This window comes from Tenrec ecaudatus, chromosome 1 (assembly GCF_050624435.1).
Source record: "Tenrec ecaudatus isolate mTenEca1 chromosome 1, mTenEca1.hap1, whole genome shotgun sequence".
Lineage (NCBI taxonomy): Eukaryota > Metazoa > Chordata > Mammalia > Afrosoricida > Tenrecidae > Tenrec > Tenrec ecaudatus.
Window position 1 is genome coordinate 261,036,913 of NC_134530.1, and position 22,612 is coordinate 261,059,524.

Genomic DNA, 22,612 nt, shown 5'->3' on the forward strand with positions numbered 1-22,612 from the left:
CAGAAGAAGAAAGAAAGGGCTCTCTACTCCGGAAAATTTACCACCTCAGAAACACTAGGGATCTCTTTCCTTTCATTATAAACTTGGTGGTTAATTTTCCTGTCGCTTTAAAGCACTGGTTCTCATTTTATCCCCCTCCCTCATGAACCCTTGATCATTTACAAATTATTATTTTGTCACATCTTACACTGCCCGACGTCTCCCTTCACCCACTTTTCTGTTGTCTGCCCCCCAGGAGCTGATGCCAGGGGCTTAAGTGGAGAGCAAATATTTTGAGAATGATGAGCGCAATAAATGTACAAATGTGCTTGACCCAATGGATGTATGTATGGATTGTGATAAGAGTTGTATGAGCCCCTAATAAACTGATTTTTAAAAAAAATCTTAAAAGGCTGACTTTACATTTGGAAAATGGTAGAAGCTTGAGTTGAAACAATCTATGTGTCAACATGAATTGTATTTTATGCCATGTATGTAAAACAAACAACAAACCAACCTCACTGCCATGGAGTCAATGCGGACTCACAGTGACCCTAAGGACAGAGGAGAACTGCCCCTGTGGGTTCCCGAGACTGTGTCTCGATGGGACTAGAAACCCTGTCTTTCTCTTGCAGAACTGATGGCTTGCAGTTCCCAGTCCATGATGCCACCAAAGCAGAGTTTCTATGATCGTTAGCTAAGCTACTAATATTAAATTGAGTTCAAGGATATCTGTTACAATTTGAGGTGATGCACTTGTTGTTTTTATGCCACAGAGAAAAGTATGTACAAGGGTTTACAATTTCATGGAACAATTCCATTTCTGATAAAACTTTTAAACCTCCCATATACATATATTTGAGTCTTTGATAAAGATTTCATTAAAAAGGGAAATTATTTTATATGGGCAAGATTTTTATCTGGATAAAGTTTGATGGGTTAATTTATGAAAAAAATAAAGCTAAAAAGAATACAGTGATACCTCAGTTGTCGAATGCCTCCAAAATCAAACTCTCCACTACTTGTACAGCAAAGTTTGAAACAAAAATCTGTTTGGTGTTCAAATCTGACTTTAAAAGACCTGTATGGGCTGGATGAAGCACGTGTCATGTCTCACTGTGGACACAAAGGGGTGGTGCGTCTTGCTCAGACCACACAGAGTGCTTGTGTTAGTGCATTAAAACATTGTCACTTGAGGGGGTTTGCTGTTGTTGTTGCTGCTTGATTTTTGTGAAATATCTTAACCATAACTCTAAGAAAAGTTAGTGATACCAGCAGTAAAACTAAGAGGAAAACCCGGAACCAGTTAAAGAAAACATTGAAACGTTTGAATGTAGTTGCTGCTGCTGAACACAAATGGCAAAATCAACATTATCAACATTCCCCCCCCCCCCCAGGGAAATGTGACTAAAGCAGGTAATGTGACAAAAGGTATGAAATTGTTAACCACGAAACAAAGAACCCAGACCATCAAAGAGGTTGAAAAGTTACTGTTAGTTTGGAAAAATCGGAGATGACTACGTGGCACTAATGTAAATGAGATAGTGATATGCAAGAAACTAAAAGCTTCCATAGTGAATTTAGAAGTGTAATTGTGAAGCCTCAGAACCAATATGGTTTTTCATTATTTCTTATGGGAAAAATATGTTCAGTTATCGAACTTTTCGGTGTTCAAACACAAATTGGAACAAATTAAGTTCAACAACTGAAGTATCACTGTATAAGGGAGTGGTGGTTATCAACCTTCATCATGCCACGACCCTTTAATACAGTTCCTCATGTTGCGGTGACCCCCCCCAACCATAATCCATCATTCAATTGTATTAAGCACACTTGTACATATGTTGCCATCAACATTTCCAAACATTTTCTTTCTTCTTGAGCTCCTCTTTATTGCCCTCCCCAACACTCCCACCCAGTGATCAATGATATATTATTGTTGTTATTTCATGTCCTACACTATCTTCACCCAGGGGGGTGGGGCTGGGCTATGTATCCAACCTTGTGATGGGTACTGCCTTTCTTCCTCTGCCCCCCTCCTCACCCCCACCATTCCTCAACCTTCATGCTATTGCTACTTCCACTACTGTTCCTGAGGGCTTTTCTGTCCTAGATTCCATGTGTTGAGAGCTCTTATCTGTACCAATGTGTGTACTCTGGTCTAGCTGGATTTGTAAGGTAGAACTGAGTCATGGTAGTGGGGGCTGAGGAGAGGGGGAGCATTCAAGAACTAGAGGAATGATGTGTGTTTTGTCGGTACTATATTGCACCCTAGTTGAATTGTGCCTTCTTTTAAACCCTTCTGTGGGGGATGTCCTATTTTCTAAAGATGGGTTTTGGGTCTCCACTCTAACTCCCCTCTATCACATCGACATAATTGTTTGTTTTGGTTATTTTGATACCTGATCCCATCGACACCTCATGATGACAAAGGTTGGTATGCTTCTTCCATGTGGGCTTATTTGCTTGCATGCTAGATGGCTGTTTAACTTCAAGCCTTTAAGACCCCAGATGCTCTATCTTTTGATAGCCGGGCACCATCAACTTTCTTCGCCACATTTGTTTATAAACCCACTTATCTTCAGAGATCATGTGGAAGGTATCAAAGAGTGCCGGGTTATTAGAACAAAGTGTTCTTGTGTTTAGGGAGGCCTTAAGTAGAGGTCCAAAGTCCCTCTGCTATCTTAATACTTAACATATTAATATATGTACATCGACCTCAATCCTTTTCATTATAAATTATTTACATATATACATGCCTATAACTATGCCTCTATAAATAGCTCTGCCTTTTACTTCTTACATCTATTTCCTTTCACCTTCCTCCTGAAGGACATTATTTTGAATACAGATTATTCTATGGATTAAACAGGGGTCTTCAGACTTTTTAAACAGCGGGCCAGTTCACTGTCCATCACACCCATTAGAGAACTGGACTATAGTTTAAAAAAACTATGAACAAATTCCTATAAACACTGCACATATCTTATTTTGAAGTAAAAAAACAAAAGGGGGAAAACACCTGTCAGGCCAGATAAATGTCCTCAGAGGGCCACATGTGGCCCACAGGCCATAGTTTGAGGACCCCTGATTTAGAAAATAATATAGTATATATTACTGACTACATATATTCTAAGTATTTTAGATGACTACACCCATGAATTTACCAACCCCTTGGAGAACTAAAAAGCAGATGACATTTGAGGTACACAGTTGGTCCCCAAAATATGGAAGGCATCCTGCTGAAATACTTCACACATTGCCTTATAATTATAGGTATTCTTATGCTAGTATCTTTATTGTTCCTGTGATCTTGCTTCCTAATAGGTTTGTTCACCATAAGGGCCCACTTAAGTCTTAATCTTTTCTGTTTCTTCTGACACTTGGAAGAAAAGAAAATGCAAATATTAAATTAACCCAACCAGTTACTTGTAGAATAGTTTGTGTAATTGTAGTTCAAGATTTCCTTTTAGTTCAACAAGAATAAATATGTACCATTGTCAATACAGACAGTGTGGGATTATACATGAGTTCCATTCCTAAATCTAGGTGAGATTTGTGTGTAAGATGGAGCGGTTGGGTACAGTTTTTATCTAATTCCAGTTAAGTGTTCACAGGGTGGAGAAGAGAAAGTGGGACACCCAGTCCTAAGTGGAGTTTCTGTCATCTATGTGTTGTCTGTGGTTAGGGGACCTCATCTGAAGTAGTTTGTGTCTCCTCAGATTATGGCTGAGGTCAGTGTACTTGTTCCCAGAAGGGTTCTTTTATGCCCAGAAAGCAGCTGGTGATGGCAGAAGTTCTTGCCCCTTTAAGAGTAACCAGACACCGCATTCTGCTGCTCTGGTGAGTTGGAGCTCACAGGCCTTTAGAGAGGAGGTCATGCATCCTCGGCTTAAGCCACATGCCTATGGTTGCAGGCTCAGGCAGAGCAGAGTCTTCATAGAGGCAGGGTTGCCATTGGCCTGGCTATAATCTGGTCACCAGGAGGGTGTGGGGAGCAAGGGCAGATCCTATCTTTTTGTTTTCATTGTTTTTTGAAACTAGCTTGTATGTGAATCAACTTCAATTTTATTTTTCCTCCTTTTTTTTTTTACATTTTATTAGGGGCTCATACAATTCTTATCACAGTCCATACATATACATGCATCAATTGTATAAAGCACATCCATACATTCTTTGCCCCAATCAGTTTCAAAGCATTTGCTCTCCACTTAAGACCTTTGCATCAGGTTCTCTTTTTCCCCCTCCCTCCCCGCCCCCCTCCCTCATGAGCCCTTGAGAATTTAGAGATTGTTATTTTGTCATATCTTGCCCTATCTGGAGTCTCCCTTCCCCCTATTTTTCCTCCTTTTGCAATCACTTATGGTCAGTATTTAGAGCTGAAGGATAAGGAAACTGGAGGATTTTCAGTGCTGTGACCTGCCTCTTTTAAAACAAATTTATTAATAGGTTTTACCTTTTCTTTTTAGAGTATAATGCACACAAAGGAAAGTCTTTGTAGTCACACAACCCACCACAGCAGAAGAATGATAGGATCCTGGTGAATTCCTCGTGTACGTGGGTCTTTCTTCTTTCTTTCCTGTCTACCTTTCCTTCTTCCCTCCTCTCCCTCTCCTTTCTTTCCCTCTCCACTTCCAGGCTCATTGTTGTCTGCCAAGTCTTTTCCTTAGGTGTGAAAACCATCTTTACTGTTGTTTTTTTTAACCTTTATAATAATGTTGTCATGAAATATTTATCTGTATGAGGTCGACTAACTTTTCTGAGCATAATGCCTCCCAGGTTTGTCTCCATCCTGAGGTGTTTGACAGTCTCATCTTTGATTTTTAAAGACACATAACATTTCATTGCGTGTCTGTCCCAGATTTTATCAAGGTCCTATCTTTGTCATGAGCCACTGGTGTGCATTTGTGCACGTTTAGTTGTTGTCTTGACAACTGTCACTCCCACCTCATCTCCACGCAATATGATTTCCACCTCCTATCTGATCCACCTCTAACCTAAAGAACCAACCCCTCCTCCACTACACAACCCAAAAGCCTATACATCATCCACAGCTCAATTAACTTTGCAGTGAAAACAACAGCTATCAGCAGCTACCACAAAAAATCCAGAGAAACAAGTCAACAACTGAAGATTACTGAAACCCAATGGGATACACAGAAAGAGAAGCCCTTGTTCTGCCAGATAGAGAATACAAGACAGTGGTGTTAGGGCCCTAAAAGAGATCAGGGGATCAACCCAGAAAACAAATGAAGAAATGGAGATGTGAAAAACCTCACTCCCAAAGGAAATTTAGAAACTAAGCAATGACTTAGCATTAATAACAAAGTACAAGATCTGGCCAATAGAATGGAAAAATAGGAAAATCATATCAGTGAACTCAAAGACAACCAAGCAGACGTCAGCAAACAAGAGAAGAAGAAAAAGAAAAGAAAAGAGAAAGCAAAAGAATCTGAAGCCCAAGGATAAGGTGGGATGACATAAAACAAAATTATATTCGAACTACTGGTGTCTGCGAGCAGGAGGAAACAATACCGTCTATCCTCACGTGTAAGCTGATCCGAATATCAGCCAAGGTACCTAATTTTTTTTTTAATTTTAACAATTTATTAGGGGCTCATACAATTCTTATCACAGTTCATACATATACATACATCAATTGTATAAAGCACATCTGTACAGTCTTTGTCCTAATCATTTTTTTCTCCTCTTTTCTTTTTTTACATTTTATTAGGGACCCATACAACTCTTATCACCATCCATACATCTACATACATCAATTGTATAAAGCACATCCATACATTCCCTGCCCCAATCATTCTCAAGGCATTTGCTCTCCACTTAAGCCCCTTGCATCAGGTCCTCTTTTTTTTTTCCCCTCCCTCCCCTTTCCCCCCTCCCTCATGTGCCCTTGGTAATTTATACCTCGTTATTTTGTCATATCTTGCCCTATCCGGAGTCTCCCTTCCCCCCTTCTCTGCTGTCCCTCTCCCAGGGAAGAGGTCACATGTGGATCCTTGTAATCAGTTCCCCTTTCCAACCCACTCACCCTCTACTCTCCCAGCATCGTCCCTCACACCCTTGGTCCTGAAGGTATCATCCACCCTGGATTCCCTGTACCTCCAGCCCTCATATGTACCAGTGTACAGCCTCTGTCCTATCCAGGCCTGCAAGGTAGAATTCGGATCATGGTAGTTGGGGGGAGGAAGCATCCAGGATCTGGGGGAAAGCTGTGTTCTTCATCGGTACTACCTCGCACCCTAATTAACCCATCTCCTCTCCTAAACACCTCTATGAGGGGATCTCCATTGGCCGACACTTGGGCCTTGGGTCTCCACTCTGCACTTCCCCCTTCATTTAATATGGTATATATATATACATATACACATATATACACATACATACACACACTTATATCGTTGTTGTTGTTGTTTTTTTTTGCATGATGCCTTATACCTGGTCCCTTGGCACCTCGTGATCGCACTGGCCGGTGTGCTTCTTCCATGTGGGCTTTTTTGCTTCTGAGCTTGATGGCCGCTTGTTCACCTTCAAGCCTTTAAGACCCCAGACACTATCTCTTTTGATAGCCGGGCACCATCAGCTCTCTTCACAAGGTACCTAATTTTACCACAAAAATTGCTGAAAAAATGTGCTGAAAAACTCAGCTTATACATGACAGTTAAAATAGTAAGAATTCTTGGGAGATTTCCCCAACATCACATAGGAGGAGACGATAATAATCAAGGAAAGAACACCAAATAGATTGCGCCCCCCCATCAAAATAAATAAAACAACAATAAAAAAAACCCACCAAGACATGTAGTAGTCAAATTATCCAATGTCAAGGAAAAATAAAGAATCCCGAGAGCAGCTTGAGAGAAAAAAGCAGTCACATAAAAAGGTCAAACAGAAAGGAATACACTCAGACTTCTCTCTAGACCACATACAGACAAGAAGAAATTGCAGCAACATATTTCAAAAGTTGAAAGACAACAACTGCAATTCAAGAATCCTTTATCCAGCAAAACTTTCCATCAACTTTGAAGGAGGAAATAAGTTTCCCCAAACAAGGAAGTATTTAGAGAATTTGTAAAAACAAAACCAGCATTACAAACAATACTATCCAGTACTTTATGGTCAGAAAACCAACAACCGCAGCACTCAAAATGAGACCACCACAACATGCACCACCACCCTGAGACCAACACACGGAACACAGTACCCAAAACAATATGGATCAGGCATGAATAAAGTCCTCACACACACATACAGCACCCCATAAAAATGGGAGGAGGAAAAATCGCACGTACAAACAATATGAGATGCAAGTGACTAATCTACATTTAGATTTAATTACACCAAAGTCAATGGACTAAATTTACCAATCAGAAGAGAAAGAGTAACAGACTGGATTAGGCAATGAGATTCATCAATCTGCTGCCTTCAAGAAACACATCTCAAACTCACAGACAAAATTAGATTGGGAGTCAAAGGATGGTGAAAAATTTACCAAGCCAATGACAATTTAGAAAAGCAGAAGTGGCAATATTAATCTTTAACAAAAGAGACTACAATATACATGACAGACCAAAAGACAAAAATGAGCATTAGATGATGTTCACGGGATCAATTGACCAAGAATATAATAAACATACATGTACCCCAATGAAAGACCCTTGAAATTAATCAACCAAATCCTCAGAGATAAAAAGAGAAAGCACCAGATCAACAATAATAGTAGGTGACTTCAATACATCACTCTCAAAGAAAGCTAGATTAACAAAATAAGAAACTCAATAAAGAAACAAAAGAACTAAACAATCAAATCGAACAACTCAACCTCTGAGATATTTATAGAACTCTCTAACAACAACAAAAATGCACATCCTTAACAGCATATAGTTCATATTCTAAAACAGACCACATGCTAGCTATAAAGCAAATCTGAACAAATTCAAACACATAGATCATTCAAAACATCTTCTCTAACCAAATTACCATAAAACTGTAAATCAACAAAAAAAAAAGAATTAAACAAAACCAATTTGAGATTCAACAGCATATGACTCAAAAAAAAAAGCCAAAAACAAAACAAAAGTAGATATTAGCCCAAATAAGAGATGAAACAAAAGGTACATACAAAGGAAACTCCAGAACATTATTACAAGAAAACAAAAGGGACCACAAGTGGAAGAATGTCCCATGTTCATGGATTGGAAGACAATATTGTGAAAATGTCGATACCACTGTAAACAATCTACAAAATCAATGCAATCCTGATCCAGATTCCAGTATCACTATTTTTATCAATGTATATTTTTTAATAGATCATTTCATTGGGGGCTTTTACAACTCTTATAACAATGCATACATCAATTATATCAAGCAAATTTGTACAGATGTTGCCGTCATTTTCAAAACATTTTCTTTCTACTTGAGCCCTTCGTATCAGCAGCAATTTCCCCCCTCCCTCCCCAAACTCTCATGAACCCTTGATAAATTATAAATTATTTTAATTTTCATATTTTATATCATTTGCTGTCTTCCTTCACTCACATTTCTGTTGTTCATGCCCCTGGGGGGTGGGCGGGGTGGTAGTGGCTGTAGATCAATCATTGCGATCGGTTGAGCATCATTATTTAAAGAAATGGAAAAACTAATTACCAACTTCATATTGGAGAAAGAAGAAGCCCAGAATAGTCAAAGAACTCAAAAAGAAGAACATAGTAGATGGTCTTGAACTACCTATTAAACAGCCACATTGTCCCAATATTCCTCTTTCAACAGGCCTTTTAAAAATTAGCTAATCAAAAATAATATTAACAGAAGATCGTTATGCCCCAGGGATATGACTGATAAAACTTTTTGCCATGAATTAACAAGGACGTTTTGAAAGGGAGCCAAAGGCAGATTAAAAGATGAACAAAGAAATATAGATCCAGGAACGTGTTTTGGGTTTGCACTAAATCCTATCTGCAATTTAAGAAAAATTCATTCTTACATCATGGTCCTGCTTGATCCTCACCCTCAGGAAGGGAACACGGAAGAGCTGGGTCCTATAGCAAAGTGTGGTGAAGAAATTAGATGGTGCCCAGCTATGAGATAAAATAGCATCTGGGGTCTTAAAGGTTTGTTTCCAAACAAGCAGCCCTCTCAGTGAGATGTCAACTAAGTCCACATGGAAGAAGCACACCAACATTAGTGACCAAAGGATTGTAAATCATATAATCCAAAGTCAAAGGAAGTTACAGTATCAGAGCCTAATTGTGAGAATCCACTTTACAGAAGGCTATGGATGACAGTGGGAGCCCAAGATACAGTTGTGGGATCACATAGGAAATAAGTCTCTAATAAAGGAATGGGATGAAAGTGGTTATCAAAGAGTGCATTGGAGAGATAATGACAGAAGATCAAAATGATACACCTAACTTGAACAATTAAAACCTTCTGTATTAGTCTGGGTACATTAGAGAAACAAATCTACAGAAACTCATATATAAGAGAGAGTTTTATACAAAGGTTAAGTGCACATCAAGAAAACATCCCAACTCAGTGCTGCCCAAGCCCATAGTCCAACATTAACCCATATGCCCGACACCAATCCACAAAGTCCTCCTCTATCCCACAAAGCACACCCTATGACGCTGACTGCAGGAGGAAAGCTGAATCAGTGAACATGTAAGCATCTCAGCGCTGGCTGGGGTCTCCACACAGCTGCTCCAGCACCCAAGACTGCACTGGGGTAGGTCCACGTGGCTTCTCCTTGGTGATGTCTTGTAGGAAGTGAGTCTTGCCAGCTGAAGCAGGGAACTGGCTAAGGCAGCTGCACCCTGGTCCGACCATCATGTCTGGCTAAATAAATAACCATCATCATCACCACCACCACCACCTCCACACACACACCATGAGGAGCTGGTCAGAGTTGGCTGATGCAACTCTCTCTGGACCTTGCACTTGGCCATGTTCGTGTTCAACCAGGAACTAGGAAGTGCTCCCTCATCTGGCTAGGAGCGCAGACGTGCCTGCGTCTACCAATCACCAGCAGTCTTCCTCCGCTGGCAAGGAGTGTGGACATGCTTGAATCCCCCAATCACCAGCAGTCTTCCTCGCATGTGCCAATGTCTGCCAATCCCTGACCACTTTACTAGATACAGGCCCAGGGCCAGCCCAACCGCATATCTCCCGGCAATAAAGGGGTCATTCCGGTAGTCCAGGGGTACGACTCCCCCAGCCCGGATGTTTCGGGCTGTGGGACTTTGCCAGGCAAGGTTTTTTCCCTAATAAAACCTGTTTGCTTAAAATTCGGCTGATTTGGTTTCTGGCGCCTCTCGACTACCTTATACATCACAAATCAAGAGAACTGAGAGCTATAAAGAGGAGGCTCACCAAGTCAATTATCCCTCCGCTCTTCAATTAACCCCACACGTGTTTATTGATCAGGTTTGCACAATAAACTAGCTACCTCACCTTCTCAGTTGATCCCCCTTCTTTCTCTTTAAAAAAAAAACAAAACATTTTATTGGGGGACTCATACAACTCTTATTACCGTACATCCATTGTGTCAAGCACATTTGTACATTTGTTGCCATCATTCTCAAAACATTGCTTTCTACTTGAGCCCTGGTATCAGCTCCTCATTTTTCTCCTCCCTCCCCACCTTTTCTCCCTTCCTCCCCCTTGATAATTTATAAATTATTATTACTTTGTCATGTCTTACACTGTCCAATGTCTCCCTCCACCCACTCTTCTGTTGTCCGTCCCCCAGGGAGGGGGTTATATAGAGATCCTTGTAATCGGTTCCCCCTTTCTACCCTACCTTCCCTCCACCCTCCCGGTATTGCCTCTCTCATCACTGGTCCTATGGGTTCATCTGTCCTGTATTCCCTGTGTTTCCAGTTCCTATCTGTACCAGTGTATATCCTCTGGTCTAGCCAGATTTGTAAGGTAGACTTGGGATCATGATAGTGGGGAGGAGGAAGCATTCAAGAACGAGAGGAAAGTTGTATGTTTCATTATTGCTACCCTGCACCCTGACTGGCTTGTCTCTTCCCTGCAAGCCTTCTGTAGCCCCTTCTGATGCACTTTAGGCCTGATCTTGTTTTCAACATTTTCTGTATTTTTGTGTATGTCATTGAGAGGAAGGGCACTCTCTTGAATTTTTGTTTTGTTTTTCAGTATATGAAACCCGCTATTGATGAACCTATAGGGACAGCAAGTAGAATAAGGGTTTTAGGGGTGGGGGAGTATACAGTTGTGGTGTTGGTGACAGTGGTGGGGTAAAGAGAGCTTAGATCACATAGTTCACAAAGGAAAATAATGTACATGAAAGGGCAGCAATTCGATGACATAGAAGAAATGAAGAAAAAAAATAAGGGAGGTGCAGTCAGTCATACAAACAAATGAGATTGAAAAATGTTTCTAAGAATGGAATCTCAGATTTGACAAATGTATTAAGTGTACTGAAGAGTACTTTGAAGGTGATAAGGATGTTTTGTAAAAAAAAATAAATTATGGGGAGTGGGGAGGGAGGGGAAAAAAACAAGAACCTGATGCAAAGGGCTTAAGTGGAGAGCAAATGCTTTGAGAATAATTAGGACAAAGAATGTACGGATGTGCTTTATACAATTGATGTATGTATATGTATGGATTGTGATGAGTTGTGTGAGCCCCTAATAAAATGTAAATTAATTAATTAACTAATTAATTAATTAATTAAACACATCTTTGAAAAAAATTCCTTTGGGAAGTACCCCCTCATACATTTCCTTAAACCAAATATAATCCTTAAATAAAAATTAGTATCAAGTCACACTTGTGCTTAACATGGTACAACTCACACATGTTCCTAAACATAACTTTCTTAATCAATGGATCAGCAGGAACTCGCCATGAAGCCATAGGTGCAGGGTGGGCTAGGGCAAGTGATGTGTATGAGTGAAGACCATGGGGCCACTTCCTGAATGTAACTCACGTGTGCCTTCAGGTCCTGTTCAAGCCTGAGCTCACATAAATACCACTTCCACTGAATGACAAAACGCTTGTACCAGTAAATTTATACACATATTAGTAGATTTCATTTATTAAACTCCCAGGGACTTCCTGACTAAGTAGCCAGTGCCTAAGTCCATGGGGAGTCAGGCTATTCTGATGGCTTCTTTAACTCTGCTCGCCTTTCTGGGCATCTCGCTCACCTTGTCTTTGGCACCGCTTGTCCGCTGACACCCCAGGATCCACCATCCCCATTGTAGTGAGGGGTCTTCATTCAGTGAGGGCAGTTCCCACTGTAATGTCTGACCTATGTAGAAAAACAATCACAGCAGTCTTTTTTTGAATTTGGCTGGATTTTCACTGAAAGAGTCTCCAATTTGGCAAAGGCCAGAAAGGGGGAAGGGAAGGTGGACTCTCCTCAGATTGAAATGTCCGGACCCCGCGGTGGGGCAAAGTGTGGATGTGAATTTGGGACCCAGCCTGTGGTCATGGGGTTTTTGGAGGAGCATGAGGAGCAGTGTCAGATGAGGAGAACGGAGAGGTTTCGGGAGCAGAGGACTGTGGTGAATAAGGGTGGAGGTGGGGGATGGGAGGGCACATCGATGGGGTCAGGATTACAAGCAGAAAAATGGGGTCAGGGAGGCGATTTTCCATGAAGACGGAGTAAATGACATTTCCACGAAGGAGTCAAAGGCGTGTTTGCTGGGATAGAATGGGAGTTTTCTCTACTCTCAAAGAGGAGAGGAAGTCAGGCAGCCAGGTGCTCCACTGAGGATCTCCAAACGGGGTAGGGGGAGTGGGGCATGTAGGAGGACTGACCCATGTCCGAGAAGGATGTAAGTAAGTGTAGGTCCAGGGCTGACTATTGTCTCAGAGGGCGTCTGGAGTGAGAGGATGGAAGAGACTGAAATGAAAGTCTTCAAATTGGAGGGGCATCCTCGCTCCCAGTGAAGAGAGGAAGTCAGCGTCAGGTGCTTCGTGGAAAGGAATCATGTCCAGATGAGAACCAATCCAGAGGGGACTGACTTACCCACAGGAAGTGGTGGTCAGTATTCCAGGCAGGATCACAGTACAGGTCACTGCCAGTCTCTAGGAAAGTGAGGGGGAGAGTATGAGAGTGAGAGAGAGAATGAGAAAGAGAAAGAGAGAGGAGGAGGAGGAGGAAAGGGTGAAGAATTACTGGACTCACGATCAGCGCAGAAAGGGACTGACTCAGTTATCAGAGAAAAGCCAGAGAGTGTTCTGGCTGGCCTCTTGTCAATTCCTGACCCCCGGGACCAGTGAGAGCACACAGTCTTCACAGAAGGAGAGAAAAGTCCAGAATACAGTAGTGTGCAGCCCAAGTGCGCTGCTGCAGTGTATTGCGTCCAGCCTGGTAAGGACCCAAGGGGAGGAGAGAGAGTTTCTGGCACTGTCCCTGGACTAAAGTCAAGGCCAGGAGACCAGGCACCACTTTGGAAGCAAAATTGTTTGTATAGGTATATATAACAGGGAGAGTCAGCGACAGGAAACAGGTTTATTGGAGGAAACCTGAGAGGGGCCCGTGACCTGGGTCAAAAGGCTCTCTCTGTACAGACCAGCAGGGTTTTATAGGAGTAGTCAAGGGTACATTGGTGGGTGAGATGTTGTGGTTTGGGCTAATTCCAGCAGCCAAGGTTGTCTTCAGGTGAGTGAGAGATTACTGAACAAGATGTTTATTCCGGCAGGTGTTTGGACGTTTGCACAAGAAGGTTCTAGAGTGGGTCTGTGTCATTATCCTTCATGTCTGCTTTTAGAAAACCCAAACTAAGATATAAAGGGGTTAAAAGTCATGTCATCCAACCTCATTCTAAACTATAATTATCAGAGCAAATGAAAGTTTGCAGTAATCACTTATAATCTTGCCTCTGTAACTACAATATAAAGTACAGTTTAAGAAAATGTCAGTGAAAACTGTGTCACTATTAAACACACAATTAACAACGTCATGGATATCTAAGTCGATAAACTGAGCTGATACCCCTGACACCCAAGGGGATTTGCTTAGTTAGGGTAAAATTTCAGAACAGTAATTTTACCCTTTCACTGAAGAATCATCAGACCTCTGAAGGATAAGCTTACTATCAAATTAATATATTCCAAACTGAAAAGCCCACTCATTTTTTTTAGCATGAAAACTATTTTCAGGTGGAGAATGGGGCCTCTAGCTGAGGAGCAACCCAGAAGGGAACCTCACAGACTGTGCTTCAAGCACAGAACTAGAGCAGGGGACATTTCTATGCACTAAGACCAAGCTGAAGAAGTGTCCCTCTCAGCCCTAAGGACATTGCCCACTAAAGTTTAATTTCCCTCCGCAAACACCACAAAAACCATCTCTCTGGCACTCTATCTTTGCGCTAGGGATTCTCACTTAGCGGTGGTCACATATTCAAAACAGCACAGTCAACTACCATCTTTGAGCAGGGCACCACTGCCTCTTTCCTGCGTGTGGCCAACTCTGCCTTGCAAGAGATATGGTTGCTATGCCACTGGCATGCTGCCCTGGTTGCATCTGGCCATGATTGAACTGTTTCGGACCGATTCGAAGCCCTGGTAAGAATTGTGTAGTAGAAGGATTTGAGAAAAGAAAAACTATGATAGGCCCCAGACACCAAACCATGAAATGTCTTTATTCCGTCTCCAGCTTTCACATGCACACGGGGCCATTGAAAATCCCCTCACCTGGGTCAGGGGTATCTTAGTCCTCAAAGCGGCATCTTTACTCGTGAGCATTTTAAAGATGCAGTGTGCAGAAGTTTTGCCCAATACAGTGTGTAATGCCACCTTTGATTTCCCGACTGCTGCTTCCTTGAACACTCGTTATGGATTCAAGTAAAATGAAATCCTTGACATATTCCATCTTCTCTCCGATTATGATGTCTGTTATTCTTCTTGGGAGGATTTTAGTTTCCTTTACAAATAGTTGGGATTCATACGGAAGGCTGAAGGCTGGTTTTCATCGGCAAGTGCTTCAAGTCCTCCTGGCACGCAGCGAGCAAAGTTGTGTCATCTGCATATTGCAGGTTATTGAATAAGCCTCCCTGGCAACCTGATGCCTCCTTCTTATTCATATGTCCAGCTCCTCCAAGTATTTGCTCAGTCTAGAGAATGAAATTGTTTAAGTCAAACCCACCACCATCAGGGACATTGTGACTCATTTAACTTCTGAAGCTGTAAATGTTCACAGGCAGAGCTAACCTCCCCTTTCTCCCAAGGACGGCTGTTGGGCTCCAACGGCCTACCTTGTGGCTGGCAGTTCAACATTTCACCGACAGCCCCACGAAGTGTGGTGAAAGGATTCAACCGACGCATACCTTTCCTGGTTGAAATCATGCAGTGTTTATCCTGTTTAGATCACTGCCTTTTGAAATTTCTGGCCCAGAAGGACATACGTTGGGGTTGGACCGTTTTGTCAGATAGCCTATAAGGGAAAGCAGCACTTTCACACATTCCTAGAGAAGAAATAGAACATTGAACTGCAGGAACTGAAAATATCCTGAGAGCAATGTGGGAACTGACCAAACCTTTCTATCCTGAAGAAGGATTTGATCCAAGATAAGAAACTGAGTCTCTTTAGTGTGCTTGAGACATGGAGAGGTTGTCCCTCTCCTGTGAAAAGCCATGGGTGTGGGATTTGTTTAGCCCTTACCTTGAGATCCCGGAATGAAATTCAGTAGGACAGGCAGTGTATTTGAAGAGTCGTTCAGAGCATACTGCATACACACACAGGAGTATGCACACAGCTAGAGTGATTTTCCAAGCTGCCTTTACAAAGGAAGCAGGGTTTTAAAAGGGCGCATCTGGACCCGGCATCAATCAAAATGCCACACAGCAGCTGGACCAATTCAGCCCGGCACAATACCTGCCAATGAGGGCCTATCACAAGAAGGAAAGTCTGGAGGGAATGCCAGCCTGAATGGGTGGCAGATGACAGAGGGAGCACAGGGTCACCACCTGGAGCAGCCTCCCTGGGAATCAGGGTGACAGCTACCTCTGAGGGGGCCGGGACCCTAGTAAGAAAGAAAAGAAGTAAGGGTGGGGGGTTGTAAATCTAAGGGTCCCTGGGGAAGTGGTTTAGTAATATATATATTTTTCTCTCAAAGAAAGAACTGCACTAAGAAATTAAGCATTAATGATGTCACTGATGTGTCTATGTGAACATGTTACAATGGTAAATGTTTTTATTATATACAGGTTTAAAAAATAAATATATTTTAAATGAAATACATTTCCTTAGTCCTTGTTTAATGTGTTCTTAGGGGGCTAGTGGGAATGTCTGCTGCTGCAGTGTGCCCCTTGATGAGGCTCTTCTGGATTGCCCTGGTCTGGACCTGCGGTTCAAATCATTCAGGAGATTTTTAAGGGCAAGAAGTAAAAGGAAATGCTGTTAGGACTTTTAGGGGTTGTATTTGTGTAGTGCTCACCTTCAAGGTCAAGGGGACGAGCAATGAGAACATGTTCCACGGAGGATTTCTGGAGCAGTGTGTTGTCTTTCATGAGAGCATGTCCACAGGTTCTTCTTCCAGACAGTATAAGAATGCCTGTGTTCAGAAAGTGACCATGTAAATGGACACGTGGATTTTCAACCCCAGATGGTCTCAGCAGGTGATCCATACATGGCAAGCTACACTTATTGGTTTTATTTTTAAGAATCCATGTCAGTACACACAATGATTACCTCAGACCATTTTGTTCATTAAAAAATATTTTATTGGGGGCTCATACAACTCTTATCACAATCCATACATACATCAATTGTGTAAAGCACATTTGTACATTTGTTGCCCTCATCATTTTCAAAACATTTGCTCTCCACTTAAGCCCTTGGCATCAGCTTCTCATTTTTTACTCCTCCCTCCCTGTTTCCCCTCCGTCATGAACCCTTGATAATCTATAAATTATTATTTTGTCATATCTTGCACTGTCCAACGTCTACCTTCACCCACTTTTCTGTTGTCCATCCCCTAGGGAGGAGGTTATATGTAGATTCTTGTAATCTGTTCCCCCTTTCTACCCCACCCTCCTGGTATCACCAGTTTCACCACTGATCCTGAAGGGATCATCCATCCTGGATTCCCTGTGTTTCCAATTCCTATCTGTACCAGCGTACATCCTCTGCTCTAGGCAGATTTGTAAGGTAGAATTGAGATCATGATAGTGGGGGATGGTGGGGGGAGGAAACATTAGAGACTAGAGGAAAGTTGTATGTTTCATCTTTGGTACACTACACCCTGACTAGTTCATTTCCTTGCTGCGATCCTTCTGTAAGGGGATCTCCAGTTGCCTACAGATGTGTCTTGGGTCCACAATCAGCACTCCCCCACATTCACAGTGATTTGATTTTTTATTCTTTGATGCCTAATACCTGATCCCTTCGAAACCTCATGATCACACAGGCTGGTATGCTTCTTCCATGTGGGCTTTGTTGCTTCTAAACCAGATGGCCGCTTGTTTACCTTCAAGACTTTAAGACCAAGACGCTATATCTTTTGATAGCCGGACACCATCAGCTTTCTTCACCACATTTGCTTATGCATTCATTGGTCTTCAGCGATCGTGTCAGGAAGGTGAGCATCATGGAATACCAGTTTAATAGAACAAAGTATTCTTTCATTGAAGGAGTACTTGAGTGGAGGCCCAATGTCCATCTGCTACCTTAATACTAAACCTATAAATATATGCACATAGATCTATTTCCATATCCTCATATATAAATATATTTACATATGTACATGCCTGTATTTAGACCTCTATAAATGCCCTTTACCTCCTAGCTGTTTCTTCTATTTCTTTTTATTTTCCTCTTGTCCCACTATCATGTTCAGCCTTCATTTGGGTTTCAGTAATTCCTCCTGCTTACATTACCCTTGGTCACGCCCTACCAGGCCTCCTTCACCCTCCTTACCACTGATTTGGACCATTTGTTGTTCCCTTGTTACCACCACTACTATTCGCTCTACCTCCCCTTCTCCCATGTCCTCCCAGAACTGTCAGCCCCGTTGTTTTCTCCTACAGATTGTTCATCCAGCCTATCTTATTTAGACAGACCTGTGGAGATAATAACATGCACAAAACAACACAGAGCAAAACCAAGCAATAAAAGAAAACAAAACAGCAACAACAAGCCAATGACAAAAAAACAAAACAAAGCACAACAAAAAAGAAAAGCTTGTAGTTAGTTCAAGGACTGTTTGTTGGCCTTTCAGAGTGTTTTCTGGTTGAGTTTAATTGGGTGCCAAGCCCTGGCCCCAAAGTCTATTTTTGGTATTCCCTGGGAACTTCCTTGCTCTGTTCCCCTTGCTGTTCTGTTGCACGCCCTTAGTGGTTTGCCTTGGTGTGGTGGGATCAGATCAGGCGCAATTCCCACACTGTGTCTCCAGTGTGGTCCCCTGTAGGGCTATGGGTCAGGGAGGGATGTCGTGTCTCATACTGGGGCTGGCCATATGGTCTTCTCTGTGGATTGGCTGCTCTCAGTGGGAATATGATCCTCAAGGCTTGGTGGGCCAGGATATGCTCCACTCTCTCCCACCCCCCCACCCCCTTCATTTACTCCCATGTACTCTGTTCAGACATGTCCCTCTCCCTGAGCTGCAGTTTCAGTGCTGTCCTCTAAAATAAATTCTTCTGGGGGGAGGGGCAGGTGCCCACGTAGTTGGGATTGGGGATGGCCCTTCAGACCTCTCCATGGGTTCCCTACTCCATGCCGGCATGTTGCATTCATATCTTGGAGCACTGGGTTGAAGTCTGGTCTGTCTTTCCCTGTGGAGATATAAACAATACCATCCCCTTGGGTGAGTTAGTGCCCTGTACCCGCGCTACCTATTTCTTTAATTTTTTTCCCTCCCCCACCCCCTTCTTTTTAGTTGGCTACCGTATGTATCCCTGGATTTGGTTTGGTCTCTGCCATACTACCTGGTCCTCACCCCAGGAATGTTTGTATATAGTAGCTTTTTCCCTGTGCCCTGTTTGCATTTTTTTGAGGTTACCTCAGCAGACTCATGTTGTACTTGTCCTTTTGTGCTTGGTTTACTTAGCTTAGCATGATTTCCTCCAGTTCTTTCCATGCAGCAATGTGCTTCATACGTTCATCACTGCTTTTTAGTGATGCGTGGTACTCCACTGTATGTATGTACCACAGTTTTTTAATCCACTCGTCAGTTGATGGACATTTGGGTTGTTTTCAACTCCTTGCAATTGTGAACTGTGCCGTGACGAATATTGGAGCACAGATGTCTGACCGTGGTTTGTTTGGTGCCTCTTCTGGTTATATACGCAGTAGGGGGATTACTGGGTCGTACGGTAGCTCCATCTTCATCTGTTTTAGATATCGCCAGATCTATTTCCATAGTGGCTATACATACCTAGAGGTCCACCAGCAGTGGGTGAGAGTCCTATCTCACCACAGCCCCTCCAACACTTGTTGCTTTCTGATTTTTTGAATTGGGCTGTCTTGGAGGATGTTAGGTAGTATCTCATTGTTGCTTAATTTGCATTTCTCTTATGGCTAAGATCAGGAACATTTTTTTCATATGTTTATTGGCCATTTGGATTTCTGCCCCTGTGAAATTTCTGTTCAGTTCCTTTACCCACCTCCTCAGTGGGAAATTAGTTTTTTTTCTTTTTGGAAGCTAGCAGAGTATTCTAGATTTAAGTAATAAGGCCTTTGTCTGATGTGTCATTGCTAAAGATGTTTTCCCAGTCTGTGGGTTCTCTTTTTACTCTCTTGGTGAATTCTTTTGATGTACATAATTGTTTTATCTTCAATATATCCCACTTGTCAATTTGTACCACCTCTGAATTTGTGTCCTTCCCTATTTCTGAAGGCCTGTATATTCCCTGTGCCAAAGTTCTCAGGTTGGTCCCAATTCCCTGATTGATGGCCATAATAGTTTGGAGTTTTACCACAAGGTCTGTGATCCACTTTGAGTTTATTCTTGTGCATGGAGTAAGATAAGGGTCTTGCTTAATTTTTCTGCAGGTATATATCCATTTTTTTCCAAGCACCAATTGTTGAACAAGGCACCTGCTTCCCATTGGATATTTTTTGGGCCCTTATCAAAGATCAGTTGTCTGTATGCTGATGATTTTAGTTCTGGGCTTTCAGTTCTTTTCTGTTCATCTGAGTATCTGTATTATACCAATACGATGCAGTTTTGACAACTGTGGCTGTATAATACGTGCTAAAGTTAGGTAAAACAAGCCCTCTCACTGTGTCCTTCTTCTTAAGGAGTTCTCTGGTAATTCTGGGTTTCTCCCCTCTCCATGTCTTTGAAGAAAGATGAGGTTAATTGTATCGGGATTGTATTAAACTTATATAGTATCTTGGACAGAACTGACATATTTACTATATTGAGTCTTTCAGTCCATGAGCATGGAATATTCTTCCATTTGTTGAGGTCACTCTTGGTTTCTTGTAACAGTGTTCTGTAGTTTTCCTTTTATAGATCTTTTGTTCTTTTAGTCAGGTATATCCCTAGATATTTCTATTTGTGTTTATCTATTTTGAAGGGTACCACCATTTTGATCTTCTCTTCTGTGGTCTTATATGATGTGTACAGCAGTCCGATGGATTTCTGTTTGTTGATCTTGTATCCTAACACTCTACCAAACTCCTCTATTGCTTCCAGTACTCCACTTGTGGAGTTTTGGGGATTTTCCATATATAAAATCATATCATCTGCAAATAATGATAGTTTCACCTCTTCCTTCCCCAGGCAAATACCTTTTAAGTCTTTTCTTTGCCTTATGCTGTTAGCTAAAACCTCCAGTACGATATTAAATAAGAGTAGGGACACGGGGCATTCTTATCTGGTCCCCTTTTTCAGTGGGACTGTATTTGTCTTTTCTCTATTGACTACCACATTGGCTGTTGATTTTTCATATATAGCTTGTATTGTCTTGAGGAATTTCCCATCCATTCCTATGTTCTTGAGTGTCTTAAACAGGAATTGGTGTTGGATGTTTTCCAATGCTTTATCTGCATCTATCAACATTATCATGATGTTCTTATAGTTTTTCATGTCAATGCAACTAATGATACTAATGGTCTTTCGTATGTTGAACCATCCCTGCATCCCTGGTATGAATCCCATTTGGTCATGGTGAATTATTTGTTTTATATATCTTAGAATTCTATTGGCCAATATTTTGTTATAGATTTTTGCATCGATGTTCATTAGGGATATTGGTCTGTAGTTGTCAATTCTTGTGGATCCTTGCCTGGTTTTGGTATCAGAGTTATACCAGCTTCATAGAAGGAGTTTGGGTGTTTACCACCTTTTCTATGTTCTGGAGGAGTTTTTGTAGGATTGGTATTAGTTATTCCCTAAATACTTGGGAGAATTCTCCTGTAAATCCATCTAGTCCAGGGGGATTTTTTGTTGGTAATAACCTCATCTATTTTGTTGCTAACCTCATCTATTTCTCCTATTGCTATGGGCCTGTTGAGATTCTTAACGTCCATTGGGGATAGTCTAGGGAGAGGTTGTTTTTCAAAGAATTTGTCCATGTCTTCCAAGTTGTTGAATTCATTGGAGTACAATCCTTTGTAGTGCTGTGTAATTATCCTTTTGATTTTATTAGGGTCTATTGTAATGTCCCCTCTTTCATCCCTCATTCTTGCTATTGAAATTTGTTCCCTCCTTTCTTTGGTTAGGTTTGCCAGCAGTCTGTCGATTCTGTTTATCCTTTCAAAGAACCAACTTTTAGCAGCATTTTTTCCATAGTTTTCTTATTTTCCCTCTCCTGAATCTCAGTCATGATTTTTATTATTTCTTTTCTTTTGCTATTAGTAGGATTGCCCTGCTAACTCTGCTCTAGTTATTGTAAATTTTGTGCCAGCATATCAGTCGTGAGTCTTTTCCTTTTTCAGGTGTGTATGTATTGCTATGAAACTTCTTCTGAGAACTGCCTTTGCTGTGTCCCATAAGTTTTGGTACATCATATTCTCATTCTCATTGGTTTCTAGAAATTTCCCAATTTCATCTCTGACCTGTGTCAGTACGCATTCTTTTTGCAATAGAGTTATTCATCCTCCAATTGTTTTCTTTTGTTTTCTTTGTCTTCCTTTTGTTGATTTCCAGCCTTATGGCACGGTGGTCAGAGAGAGAGTTCTGTATGATATCAATGTGCTTAAATTTATGTAGATCCACCTTATGTCCCAGCATGGTCTATCTTCAAATATGTACCATGCTGGCTTGAAAAGAATATGAAATATTTTCTATTTTTATGAAATCCTCTGTAACTATCTATCAGGTCAAATTGCCTAATTGCAAAGTTTGGATCTCTAGCCTCTGTATTGAGTTTCTTTCCCTGTGATCTATCTTTCTCAGGGATCGATGTATTGAAGTCACTCACTATAATTGATGAGGCTATGATTTCTTTTTTTCAATCTTTTGGAGTGTTTGGTTGACGTATTCAGTGGGTCTCCCATTCGGGGAATACATGTTTACAATGCTTAATGGTTCTTTGTCTACCATTCCTTTGAGCATTATATAGTGCCCCTCTACATCTCTTTTTATGGTTTGCACTTTGAGGTTAATTTTATCCGAGATTATGATCGCAACCCCTGCTTTTTTTTTTTAATTGCTGTTTGGTTTGTATGCTTTTCTCTAGTCTTTCATCCTCA

At 41.5% G+C, this 22,612-nt stretch overlaps 1 pseudogene; it reads left to right on the plus strand.

The window, feature by feature from the left end:
* Positions 1–22,612, plus strand: part of LOC142440245 (fructose-1,6-bisphosphatase 1-like) — a 30,659-nt pseudogene that overhangs the window by 2,752 nt on the left and 5,295 nt on the right.